Below are 14,980 nucleotides of genomic sequence, written 5' to 3' on the forward strand. Positions count from 1 at the left end.
CTTCTGACTCCAAATGCTGTCACAATTTCATTATATTTGGTTCTGTGTTCTAAAGAAGATAATTATTCTTTTTTTTTTTTAAGATTTTATTTATTTATTTGACAGAGAGAGAGATCACAAGCAGGCAGAGAGGCAGGCAGAGAGAGAAGGGGAAGCAGGCTCTCCGCCGAGCAGGGAGCCCGATTCGAGCCTCAATCCCAGGACCTTGAGATCACAACCGGAGCTAAAGGCAGAGGCTCAACCCACTGAGCCACCCAGGTGCCCCAATAATTATTATTTTTTAGAAGAAATCTCTTAAACTGTTACTCTCAGGAAGCTCTGCTCCAAATGTTCCTTATTTGTCATGAAGAAAGTGTTTTTGTCATAAACTCTTTGGGTACCTGTGTGCTAAAAATCACCTTCTCCCCCCGCCCCTCAGGGCTTCTTGGAGACTTTAGCATATTAACGTGCACTGTGAATCTTTTAGACAGAGATCAGGATGGCTGCACTTCTAAAACCTATATCCTTACATAGTGCATCTATTAACATCTCCTTGAAGCAGTGTTCCACAGAACAACATGGGCAAAATGCTATGAAATACCCAGGAAATGATATTAAGATAATCAGTTATGAAATGAAAAATAAAGAATAAAGTATCATTTATCTATATAATATAAAGAGTATTAACTGATTTTGAACTGATCTATTTGCTTGGTATTTGGATGTGACATCTTTAGATTACTGTCTTGACAATGTTCTCGTGGTAAAATGTTCTCATGGCAACAAAACCTATCACAATCCCAAATAAAGAATGCATGTCTAAGGACTAAAGAAAGCTTTGTGTGAATACTGCTCCACTCACTGAAAACTGTTCATTTATTGCTAAAAGGGAACTTTCAGTGCCTACAATTGGCCACACATAATAGTAGATAGAGAGAAGAACTTAGTATAACCTCCATCCAGGGCCTTACTGCCCCAAAAGGTAAACAGTCTAACAAGTAGTATAACAAACTCCTTTTTGGAGAGGGTATCAGACTGTGCCCCCAAAGTCACCCACAGCAGCTGCCTGTGTCACATAGCCAGTTAAATGGCAACAGAATTATTCTAGTCTACTGTGCATTAAATTTTGTCATACGTCTCTTTTGTGTTTGAGGGCAAAAGTGTTCCCCATGTCCCGTTCTCCTGGCCATTAGCTATCCTTACATAAATTTTAATCAGCCAGCTGTTGACTTATAGCCCTTTTTATATGAAGCCCCTAGAAGAGACTTGTGCCTCTGAGATTTTAGTATAGATGGAGTCCAGTCTTGTACTTGGTAGCTGGCTCATGTCCCTGGAAATCTTTACTACTGAACACTGGGTTCCACCTCTGCATTTGAACATCCTACTTTTCTCTCTGCTCGCTCCTGAATAGAATCTTTTGGGCCAACAGTGCTTTATTTGGTCTTATAACTCTAATTCTTCTACTGTATCCTTTTTTTACATTCAGAGAATAGTCTGTTTATGGCTGAGTAACCTGTACCAACACCCAGCTTATAGATAAACCTGTACACAATGATTAAGGGGAGTATTAAAAAGAAACCTTGAAAAGAAAATCTTAAGAAATCTCTTAAGCATCTCTGAAGAAGGAGTAAGAATTCTACAAGGAGACACTGAAGGTGAAGACTGAGAAGAGCAAGGATAGTCTAGGCTGAAGGAATCCCTTAGGCAAAAAAATTCAGTGAAAGAGTTAAATAGAAAATAATTTTATATGACTAGAGCATAGGGTATTAAGGTACAGATATGGTTGAACATGACAAAAATGCATATAAATTTATGTACATTACATATTAAAAATATATAGGAGTAACAAATCAGATATAGGTCTTAATAATTTTATGCCGACATTGACTTACAAGGTACAACTCGGAGATAGGTGTGCTCCTATTTGGGAAATGACGTGAACCTGAAATTGGAAGTTGCACCAAGACTTCACTATAAATAAAATGTGAACACTAGAAGACAGAATTTTTTTTTTTCTGCTTTGTTCACAACTGTGCCTTCAGCACCTGGAAAAGTGCCCGACACATAAACTGAATGAAAGTAAATAGGAGAGGACTCACTACTTGTCTTGTTATCCATCCATCCATCCATCCATCCATCCATCCATCCATCCAACTATGCATCCATCCATCTACCTATCAAGCACTGAACACCTGTACTGTACTAGTCATATCTTAGGTCCCAAGAGAATGTATGAAGTGGAAATAAGAGAAGGCCAAGGACAGAAACTTAGAAACGTGAATATTTAACCGTGGGGTTAAGAAAAGGAACACTGAAAGAGTCTATAAAAAAAGTAGAGAGAGAAGAGATGACACAATTTGTCACACTGAGAGTAAAAAGGTAAAGAAGATTTCAATGAATAGACTGTAAGAATGTAGTTCAATGAGATTTGACAAATACAACTCTGTGACTCACACACACCCTTTTCAAAACAAGGGATATTTTCGTCTTCCCAAAAAGCTCCCTCGTGTCCTTTCCCAGTAACTTCTTCCCACGAAGTGGAGACCACTGTTAAGATATTTTTTCTCTATAGAATTCTTTTGCCATTTCCTGTCTCCTACAATATCACATGCATATAGGGCCATTTGATACTGTGCCGCAAGTCAATGATTTTCTCTCTGTACTTCAATATGGATAGTTTTTATTAACTATCTTAAGTGTTCAATCTCCTTTTAAGCTTATGCATTTGGAATGTTTATTTCACTTATATTATTTTCAGTTTTAAAATTTTCACTTTTTCATTGTTTATATTTCCCTGTTGAAAAATATATTTCTAGCTTCCTGCACATTATCTTTTTATTTAAACCCATCAATATATTTATAACAACTATTTTAAAGACCCTGTGTGCTAACTCCAACACCCCTGTCACACCTGGGTTTGTTTCTGTCCACGGTAATTCTCCCGGTTCTGTGTCACATTTTAAAAGTTTTCTTGTACATCCAATAATTTTTTTTATCAAATTTTGGGCATTATGAATTGTGTCTTAGTCTAAATTATGCTGCCTTTAAAAACTGTTGAGACTTGTTCTAGCAGCAGTTAATTTGGTGGTAGCACAATTTGATTTTGTTGAGGCTTAGTTTTATGCTCTGTTAAAATGTTCTAGAATTAACCCTTCCTTTACGGCTGGGCTTGTCCTTCTCTTATGGTATGGTCTTGCTATGGTTTCAGCTGAATGACTGGGTTTTTTCAGAGAGATGGATTCCAAAGTCTTCCAGCACTGACTATCCTCTACAATCTCTATCACCTCACAGACCCTCAGTAACTGTGGTTTTCCAGGTCCCATGGAGTTTTACCCTGTGTATACTCAGCTTATTACTTGGCGAGAGAAGGAAGGGTACAACTATGCGGATATAGGGCTTCTTCTTGAAGCTACTCCCTGTTTTCTAATATCCTGCTTTTAAAAATTCTGGTCACCTCAGCAGCCATAAATCCGGTTTCTCTTTTCTCTGCCTGGAGAGACCAGTGTTCTCTGTTTGGACTCTTACTTCCCTATGCTTCAATCTGGGAAACACCCCCAGGCAGAGTGCTGGGGTGGGTGTAAAACTGACTCCACCTGTTTACCTGTTTGCAAAGATCAAACCTGCTGTTCTGTCTGTCATACGAAGTGTAAAATCAGCTGATTTTACTTTTTCCCTAGATTCACAATTGTTTGTGGTAGGAAAATTATTCCAACATCCAATAACCTATCACGGCCAGGATGGGAAGACCTGTGCCTTGGATTTTGTAATTGGAATGTTTGGGGATACCAGACAATTTTCAGGATCACAAGGTAGCAAATGTTTTTCACTTTGTAACATGACAACAGTATCCCCAACTCCAAATCTCTGTATTCTCTAAGGCCCTTATGGAGATTCATTGAACTTAAATCTTATCAAATGTATGACTTATTCATTAGCACTGTTTTCACAAATATATTACCTAGTCTTCCTCTAATTCACAACCTTTGGTTAATCAGATGACATTTTTTTGGATCACCTTGAGCAAAGGTGGAAAAGAAGCAGATAATCAAATATGTCAACAAAAAGATCCAGTCAATGTTAAAACTGAAATTTAGATCATTTTTATGACCACACGACCATTGAATCCATTGTTTTTCATTTGCAATAAGTTAAGGGCTTTCCTTGTGGACAGCCTATATTCACCAGTTGTATTGGAGTCACACACAAATAGCTTAAGTTATGCATAACAGTGCACTCTGCCAAATGACTACACAGCTGGAGAGTTCACTGGGGGTAGCAGCTGGGTGAGGATCCTCAAAAGATGGGTGCGTATTGAAGGAGTTCTGTCTTGCTTTTGTACCCAGAAGGCTCACTATTAGCATCTTGCAAACACAAAGAAGAGATTAGAGTTTATTGTTCATTTTCCCCTCGAGGGGAAACCATGTATGTTTATGCCCTAAAGACTGTACATTTTAAAGAAAAAGCCACTTTTGCTGGGGAATTAACCAAATTAACTATCTTCCCAGTTTGAATTCACTAGATAACTGCTAATCCCCACTTTACATTATGCTCTAAAGACAGCCAAAGGAGTCTGAAGGCCTGAATTTCCAGGTTTTCTCATCTGTAATACAAATACTAGTTAAAGACATAATATCATTTTATGCTACTCTCAAAGGGCATCTAGCAAAGCTGGCTAGCATTACTGCAACATTTTAATTACTGGTGCTTACCACAATTTGCAATAATTACAGTTCATTTAGTGAGCTGGTTCTTAATTGCAGACACTGCTAAAGTAACAATTGAATAAAAAATAAAGTGTATATATGTATATGTGTGTGTGTGTGTGTGTGTGTATGAATGGTTGAGAAAGATGTAAGCTTATAAAGAAATAAAAGAAACTAGCATATTTTACTAGACCAAATTCTAAAGCAGAGATATTAAAAACAGTTTTCTAAACCAAAGGCCTAGAATTAAATTTAATCATCAAAACAAGTTGCTACACCATTTATGACATCTTCTCTCTTTAGCATAATTCCTAATTCTATTCTTTTTTTTTTTTATTAAAGAAAGCTCAGTGAATGAATTCTAGTATTAATATAAGTAAACTCTCAACTAACTTCTGTTTACCAGGTGGCAAATCTCAAAGACAGAGATAACTCCTATATAAAAAGGATTTTCATCCAAAAGTAAAAGCAGTTCAGGAAAACTCAGTAAAGTTCTGTTCTTACTCTTTCTTCACTTCGCTGAACACCAAATGATCATGAGATTTTACCCTATACAAATGTAGGTGATACAGGGGATCAGAATGTTTTGTGGATAAGGCATACTTATCCACAAAAGAAATGCTAAGAGCTAAACTGAAATGAAAAGATTAACGAGAGGCTTTAGTCTCTTGATAAAAAATGTACATTAGCGGTCGCCTGGGTGGCTCAGTAGGTTAGGGCACTGCCTTCCGCTCAAGTCATGATCCCAGGGTCCTGGGATCGAGTCCCACATTGGGCTCCTTGCTCGGCAGGGAGCCTGCTTCTCTCTCCCCGCCTCTGCCTGCCACTCTGCCCGCTTGTGCACTCTCTCTCTCTCTGACAAATAAATAAAATCTTGAAAAAAATATATTTTAAAAAAAGTACATTAGGTTCTACGATTTTATCAGTCATACTTTTCTTGATATTTTGGAGCAATTTCCCTACATTCTCTGTGCTCCAGTGTTTCCGAAGACAAATAAAAAACAATAATGGTTTCGATTTTTGCTTCAAAAAATATATGTAATTTTGATGACAGCATGGACTGATCTACTTGAGGGTGCTTTGAGATAGATGGGGTGCACCAGGATGCTTTTCTGTCAAGTTCCTAGACTGCTGCACTTCCTTGGCACTTTGTTCCAAAGGTGGAAAGCTCTGGGAAAGGACTGGGGGAATAGAGGCAACATGGAGAATAGGAGAATAATTCCATCAGGTAATTTAGTGACCCTAAGGATTAACTTCCAATTTGTTGTGGAATTCTTTCATAAAACCATGTCTTCAGATGCAAGGTGAATTGGAAAAAGAAAGCAATCAAGAAACCTAAAGAATGAGACCATTTTCCCTCTGCTCTCAGGGAGCTTCCTCTGAAAGCAAAAGAAAAACCTAAGCCTTAGGCTAATTTCATGAGCATTCTCCAATGTCAAAATATTCTCAACTCATATCTGGTTAACATCAAAAGTTACTGTAAACTGATCCTTGCAAGTTTTTAAAAATTCTGAATGTGAAAGGAGAGAGACTTTGGTTGGCTTAACCAATAAAATGGGAAAATAAACATTTTTATCTATTGGGCACATTTATACATTTCCTTTCCTGACATGGACTCGAAGGTGGTAACTCTCCAAAAAATATCGATTCCCTTCTCTAGCACATATTATAATTCTATAATGGACTTCTACCAAGTTATCGGTCATTACTTTCTAGTAATCTTGAAGAGAACATTTTAAGTCAAAGCTAGAAACCAAAGAAAATACCCCTCCCTCCAAAAAAGAAAAAAAAAAAAGGCTGTCTTCTGAGGAGGTAGTTTTGATTAGAGCAGATAGTAATTTGAGAAGTGATGCATCTCTCAAAATAAAATATAGCTTTATTCAGATTAAAGCAACAGTGTGACCTTTGTAAAGAAAAAACCATGCTGGCTCTCAGAAAGAAAAGAATGCCTTGTTTATAGTTCAAATCTCTTAGTACTTCAGGGAGCAGTATGAGTGAGGCAAACTTGGCCCAGTGGTAAAATGTGAGGCTATGAATCCTAATGACACTTTAAAGCTGTGTGATCATGGGTGAGTTCTTTAAGCTTTCTATTATTTAAAAATAAGTATTAATAATGATTACTTTTTTCACTTTTATTAAATAAGTTACATGGGTTAAATGACTTTATATGTATAAAGCAATTAATTCAGAGTATTGTTCACAGCAAGTATGTAACAAATGTTACTCATTGATGATGATGATGATGATGATGATGATGATGATGTAGAAGACAGGAATCTACACTGGAAATTAGGGAACAGGAGCTGTATGGCAGCTTCTTAGCTCACTTCTTACAAAAACCACTCAACTGCCTTGAGCCCTGCCTTTACTAACCATGAAATGTAGGAGCTACATGATGTGACTATGTAGGTCCCTTCTTGTTTTAACTCTTTGATGATATATGCATGCTTGAGTTTTACACAGTGTTGGCTTTGAGCAAAAACTGTAATACAGGTAGTGTGATTTTAGAATTCTCACCATCTATTTTCTATAGTTTGCTGCTCTTAGAAGTGGCTATACCAAAGTCTACCTGTACGTTGTGCCATCAGGAGAAATTCCGTGGAAGAAGGTTCTAAACATGTTCCGAAAGCATTTGGGGTATATCAGACATTCATTTTGCTTACAAGAAAGTTTCCCTGGCAATGATAAGTAAGCAGGAAAGTGCTAATGTTAAATCCCACCTTAAAAGTAACAGTCAGCTTTCAATATATTATGCTGTGGTAATAAATGACTCTCCAATATCAACAACTTACAACAACAATGATTTAATTTCTATTCATGTTAACATGCCCGCTGATGCTACTTAGAATCAGCTGAAATTAGTGAGAGTTGTCTGCATTTCTGCCTCATATGTCTTCTCATTCTAGCACCCAGGATGAAGGAACTGTGTTTATATGAATCATTACATTCTCCAGGCAAAGGTTAAGAGCAAGAGAGCTGGAAGCACATGCAAGGGTTCTTAAAGTTTCTGATCAAGGTGGCTTACTTCGCATCCACCAACATGCCAGTTACTAAATTGGTTCACAAGGCCAAGTTCAAAAGCACTGAGTAAGGATATAAAACAGGAAGATGGAGTGAATAGCTAGGAGCAATAATACAGTCTGTCACGTTTTCAGAAGAACTTCTCCAGTCCTTGGGGTTGCTAAAGAGCCAAATTCTCTAAATGTCATCAATGCAAATATCCGTCTTCACAAAGCCTTCTTTAATTTCTCTAGTCAGTGGTTCACGGATCACTTCATCTGTATTCCTATGGCATCCTATACATCTCTCTGATGATACGTTTCGCAGTGTGTTATCATGGGAAGAATTGTTATGCTGGCACTGTTAGACAAAAGTAGTTCTAGGGAAAAGAGTCATAATTTGTAATGTTTGTCAATTCCCATGGTGTAAATGCTCTACCAGGGCTGATTTCAAATAGCCAGCATGGTAATCATGAAGCATGGAATTGGAGAAAGATGTACAGTAACACACCATTAGGTAAGATTTCCAGCATACAGAAATAAAAGATGTAAGTAAACTCAAATGCATAGATAATAGTAAAATGTAGCAAAATGATTGTGATGAGTTTCTAATATTACCTGTATTTTAATATAATTATACACTTATGTCATTTTTTTTTAAAGATTTTATTTATTTATTTGACAGAGAGAGATCACAAGCAGGCAGAGAGGCAGGTTGAGAGAGAGGAGGAAGCAGGCTCCCTGCTGAGCAGAGAGCCCGATGCGGGGCTCGATCCCAGGACCCTGAGATCATGACCTGAGCTGAAGGCAGCGGCTTAACCCACTGAGCCACCCAGGCGCCCCAACTTATGTCATTTTTTAAGTAATGCCAGTGTTTTTAACAAATTGAAAAATTCCTGGAATTTCAACAGCTGGCTATTATGAAAAGATACAAGATGTCTCCAACACACCACTGAATTTCTGATGTCAATGTTTATCTTTCTGCTAAAGATTGGGTGCCCTTTAGAGATAGGCTGAGTCTTAATTATCTTTTTATTCACCATGTCTAGCATGGTGCCTGGCATTTGGTAGGCTCAATTAATGTCAAGTAAACGAGTGGGGGAAAAGTGAATAAACAGGCATTGAAGAGAATAGTAGGAAGGAATAGAAACGAACTTCCCTATATTGTTATTACTTCTAATTGAGAATATTATAGAAGCCTCAAATCCACACATATTCTATAATGATGAGAGAAAAAAAAAAATCACATTGCCAGATAAGTAGCTTGGATATAATCACCAGAGATGTCTTTGCCACTTAAAGATTTTCCCTTTCTGACAAAATGCTGAACTCTACTAAATAACTCCTTTAGTGATCATAATAGCAATCATTTACTGTGTACTGTGGGCCAGGCATTAAGTCTTCTCATATTATCTTATCCTTGTAGCAACTGTATGAAGTAAGTTATACCATAATCCCGTTTTATAGGTGAATACACCAAGATTTAGAGAAACTAAGTGACTTGCTCAAGATTCTGAAAGAGAATGAGTAAGAGCCAGAATTTTATTTTGAATCCTTCTTACTCTAGTTTTTTTGTTTGTTTTTTGTTCTGTTTGTTTGTTTTTTGCTCCTAAGGAGCAGAGTTGAGGGGAATTTTGCCTTCTCATTTTATAGTGAGTAGCATTTGCTGCTTTAGTGAACTTCTTAATTACAGACATGTATATTTTATTTCTAAAGCATGCACAGGCTTTTTTTTTAAATTTTATTTTTTATAAACATATATTTTTATCCCCAGGGGTACAGGTCTGTGAATCGCCAGGTTTATACACTTCACAGCACTCACCATAGCACATACCCTCCCCAATGTCCATAACCCCACCCACCCTCTCCCAACCTCCCTCCCCCCATCAACCCTCAGTTTGTTTTGTGAGATTAAGAGTCACTTATGGTTTGTCTCCCTCCCAATCCCATCCTGTTTCATTTACTCTTCTCCTACCCCCTTAACCCTCCATGTTGCATCTCCTCTCCCTCATATCAGGGAGGTCATATGATAGTTGTCTTTCTCCGATTGACTTATTTCGCTAAGCATGATACCCTCTAGTTCCATCCACGTCGTCGCAAATGGCTAGATTTCATTTCTTTTGATGGCTGCATGGTATTCCATTGTGTATATATACCACCTCTTCTTTATCCATTCGTCTGTTGATGGACATCTAGGTTCTTTCCATAGTTTGGCTATTGTAGACACTGCTGCTATAAACATTCAGGTGCACGTGCCCCTTCGGATCACTACGTTTGTATCTTTAGGGTAAATACCCAGCAGTGCGATTGCTGGGTCATAGGGTAGTTCTATTTTCAACATTTTGAGGAACCTCCATGCTGTTTTCCAGAGTGGTTGCACCAGCTTGCATTCCCACCAACAGTGTAGGAGGGTTCCCCTTTCTCCGCATCCTCGCCAGCATCTGTCATTTCCTGACTTGTTAATTTTAGCCATTCTGACTGGTGTGAGGTGATATCTCATTGTGGTTTTGATTTGTATTCCCTGATGCCGAGTGATATGGAGCACTTTTTCATGTGTCTGTTGGCCATCTGGATGTCTTCTTTGCAGAAATGTCTGTTCATGTCTTCTGCCCATTTCTTGAGTGGATTATTTGTTCTTTGGGTGTTGAGTTTGCTAAGTTCTTTATAGATTTTGGACACTAGCCCTTTATCTGATATGTCATTTGCAAATATCTTCTCCCATTCTGTCAGTTGTCTTTTGGTTTTGTTAACTGTTTCCTTTGCTTATGCACAGGCTTTTAATTGATATTGGGCACCTGGGTGGCGCAGTCAGTTGGGCATCAGACTCTTGGTTTCGGGTCAGGTTGTGATCTTAGAATCATGATCCTATCAAGGAAGGCTGTGATCTCAGGGTCCTGAGATTGGGCCCGGTGTTGGGCTCCGCACTCAGTGGCACAGAATCTACTTGGGTTTCTCTCTCCCTCTGACTTTGCCCTTCCACCCTGCATGCTCTCTCTCTCTCTTTCTTTCTGTCTCGAATAAATATAATTTCACTCATATGTGGAACATAAGGAGTAATGCAGAGGACCACAGGGGAAGGGACAGAAGACAGAACAGGAAGAAATCAGAGAGGGAGACAAACCATGAAAGACTCTGGACTCTGGGAAACAAACTGAAGGTTACAGAAGGGAGGGGGTGGGGAGTAACAGGGTGATGCGCATTAAGGAGGGCATGTGTTGTGAGAGCACTGGGTGTTATACGCAACTAATGAATTGCTGAAAACTACATCAAAAACTAATGATGTACTATATGTTGGCTAATTGAACATAACACAAAGAAATCAAATAAATAAATAAATCTTAAAACAAACAAAAAAACTCTGATGTACCTCCTCTAGGCAGAACTTTTAATGATGCCAAACTTAGCAATGACTCCAGGTTATTGAATATTACTAAAGTTCACCAGTTCATCAGTTACTTTGTATTTATTGAATATCTGTTAAGATGAACCCTTTCCATTCATAAACCGAAAAGCAATCCTAACCCTTGATCATGCTAATAAAATCTGTTGCTTCCAATAAAGAAGTCTTCAAGCTTTTGTTTATCTACAGTCTGGGTTTTGTAGGCTTGGTTGATAAAGCCTGCTCACATGCTGAATTTGCTAATGTTTCCTCACAAAAATAGTAAATAAAACAGTTAATAATATTCACAATAGTTCAGGAAAATAATCTTTAGTGATATAGCAAAAGAGTGATTTAACTACTCACTCCTTAAGAAAGCAGATGAATTATGTAATTGGGTACCAAAAAAAGAGCCATAGATCAGAGAGGTGAAAATGTGGATACTTTTCAACAGTTGGATGAAAAAATAGGCCTTACCCAGGTTTTGAAGAAATAGCTGATCAATCTGTCAAAATAGTAATTTTTCCTAAATATTGGAAACATGACTGCCTGCTGAATTAAGAATACAAGGCTAAAATTAGATGATGACTGGATCTTCCAAATAAAGCAATTTTCATAATAACAATAGAATATCTATTGTACCTTTGCTTTTACAATGCCACACAACTGGTTTGCCTCCAACACCACGTGAAATAGTATTATATCTGTAGTGACTAGTAAATTGCCTTGATTGAAATAGCTGTTCTATAAATATTTCTTATATTGAACGAATGAGTTGCAACTGGATGTAATTTATATTTATATAAATGCCTTTTATTTATATTAAAGGATCTTATATTAATGATCTTATATTCAAATGAAGAACAAAATGCCATGGCTTAAGCGGAACTGCAGTATGGTGTATTTCACTACTATATTTACTATCATCTTATTATTTATGGCATGCTCATGAACTTTGTTCAGAAATTAACCATGGGTTTTTTTTTTTTTTTAAAGCTGGATAAGACACAGTAAGCACAATTTATTCTTTGTCACTGAATGCAGCTATAAATCCTGGAAAGAATGCACTGACCAGCTATCTGAGAACTATGAAGAACAAACAGCAGAGCAATTGGAGAAGATCAGAACTTTAAGTATAACCAAACTGACAGTGAGTTTACCTTTTTGTTTCCTCTAGCAACTGGCCTAGACTCAACTCATCCTGAAATTTGGAAGTGAGCATCAGCATGGATAGAGGAAGCTCACAAGGAAACCCTCTAGTTTAGGGGTATCCTATCAGCGGTAGTGTCACAGTGGGGGACTCACAACTATACAACTCTGAGGGATGAAACCTTCCTGTGTCAGGATCTGTGGTCCCATGTAGGTTAGACAAATCCATTTCCTTTTCCTTTGTCCTCCTGTTCCTTGACCCTGGATGAGGATGTGGTAATGTAAGGTGCACAAGAAAGAAGGACAACTAGATCTCCAGCTTTCTGGCCAGAAAGTACTGGGGATATCAATCGAAAGGGAAAAATTTGGGGAGACGACCGCTAAAGTTGTTTATAAACTCTGGGCTTACTCCTGAGCTTTATATACATGGATCTGATCCTAAACATTATACTAAAAGCTCTGGGAACTGAAATAAGACATAGACTACCACCAATCTTAGACTGGCAACTGGGTGTAGCAAACACAGGACAGATATAAATAGCATTTCAAAGGCTTTGAAAATGGAACTGACACTAAAACCACAACCCTCAAAAGCCTGGTTAGAATTTGTGGCCTGAATCCAACGGAGTCAATTGCCTTCTAAACCAAATACCAACATTCTCCTAAGGATTTAACCAAGAACCAGACTATCATAACATAGCAAAATGTCCAGAACACGATCCAAAATTTGTCAGCATAGGAACAACCAGGAAAATCTTAATAGGAGAAACCAATACCCAGCTGGTATAGATGCCAGATTATCTGACATGGACTTTAAAGCAGCTATTATGAAAAATGATACAAGAACTAAGGGCAAACACTCTTGAAATGAATATAAAGATAGACATTATCAGCAAAGCAAAAGAAAATCAAAACAAGAACCAAATAGAAATTTTGGAACTAAAAATTAAAGTATTGAAAATAACAAAACTCGTTGGATGGGTTCAGGGGCAGAATAGAGATAATAAAAGAATGGATTACCAAACTGGAAGATAGATGATTAGAAATTATTCATTCCAAATATAAGGAGAAAATATTCTGAAAAGTAAATGGACATAATCCCAGGGACTTGTGGAATAATACCCAAAGTTTTTTGGAGCCCCCAGAAGAAGAAGAAAAAATCAGGTAAGAAAAAGAAAATTAGAAAAAAAATAATGGCTTAAACTTCTCAAGTTGGTAAAAAATGTAGACCTATGTTTTTAACAGACTCATTAACCCAAACATGATAAACATAAAGAAATTTGGGTCCAGACATATAATTAAACTGGTGGGGGGGGCACCTGGGTGGCTCAATCGTTAAATATCTGCCTGGCTCAGGTCATGACCTGGGTCCTGGGATCAAGCCCTGCATTGGGCTGCCTGCTCAGCAGGAAGCCTGATTCTCCCTCTCCCACTCCCCCTGTTTGTGTTCCCTCTCTGTCTGTCAAATAAATAAATAGTATCTTTAAAAAAACTGTTGAAAACTAAAGAAAAATTTCTTGAAATCAGCTAGAGAAAAATGATGTACTATATATAACAGAATAATAATTTGAATGATTGTGGATCTCTCTCTAAAACAATGGTGGTCAGAGCAAACATTTAAAAAATGCTAAAAAGAACTGTCAACCTGGCAATCTTATCCATTGAAAATACCTTTCAAGAATAAAGGTGAAATAAATACTAATTGAAATTCTAAGATGATGGGAACTAGGAGAATTCATTGTCTGAAGACCTCTAAAATAACTGAGAAGAAAATATTTACAAAGAGGGGGAATTTTTTTTTTTTTTGGAAATAGTCTTAAAACATTTGAAATAAAGTAAAAGAAACAGAAATGTTAACTATATAGGTAAATATAACAGACTATATTTCTCTTCAGTTCTTTAAATATTTTTCACAGCTGAAAGAAAAAATCGTAATATTTTCTGAAGGTGTTTTTATGTATGTAGTGTAATATATAAACCAATGTAATATAAGGAAGGGAAGGTAAAGGGACATCTGAGTTGGTAAGTTTTCTACATTTCACTTGGAGTAGTAAAAAGTTAATTCTAAGTACACTGTTAAAAGTCAAAAGTGTATATTATAATCCCTAGAGCAATGACTAAAAATCTCATAAAAGATATATAGTCTAAAAACAATAAATATGTTAAAATGGAATACTAGATGAGGGGGAAGAGATCTAATAGTCCAAAGAGACAGGAAAGGGGAAGGACACAGATAAAATGAAAAAGAAGGAACAAACATAAGAAAAAAAAAATGGTAACCTGAACCCACACATACATCACAATCAATGTAAATGGTTTACACAACCCAAATAAAAGACAGAGATCATTGGAGTGAGTAAAAAAATGACCCAACTATAATAGTTGATTTTATGTGTCAACCTGACTGGCCCATAAAGTACCCAGATATTTGATCAACCTTATTTGGATGTGTACATGAGGGTGTTTTTGAATGAGGATAACATCAGAATCAGTAGACTGAATAATACAGATTGCTCTCTCTAACATGGGTGTGCTTTCCCCATTCAGTTAAAGGTCTGAATAGAATAAAAAGGCTGACCCTCCTAAGAAGAAGAAACTCTATCTGACTATGTAATCATAAGGTTACTAATCAGGTAACCTTACATGAAGGAGATTACCCTAGTGGAACTAACTGAATCATATGATCCCTTTTAAAAGTTCTAGGTATCTAAAGCCTGTTTGACTGGGACCCACTGTCATAGAGTGATCCTTAAGCATAAGGAATCTGGTCT

The sequence above is a fragment of the Lutra lutra genome, chromosome 5 (genome assembly GCF_902655055.1).
Source record: "Lutra lutra chromosome 5, mLutLut1.2, whole genome shotgun sequence".
NCBI lineage: Eukaryota > Metazoa > Chordata > Mammalia > Carnivora > Mustelidae > Lutra > Lutra lutra.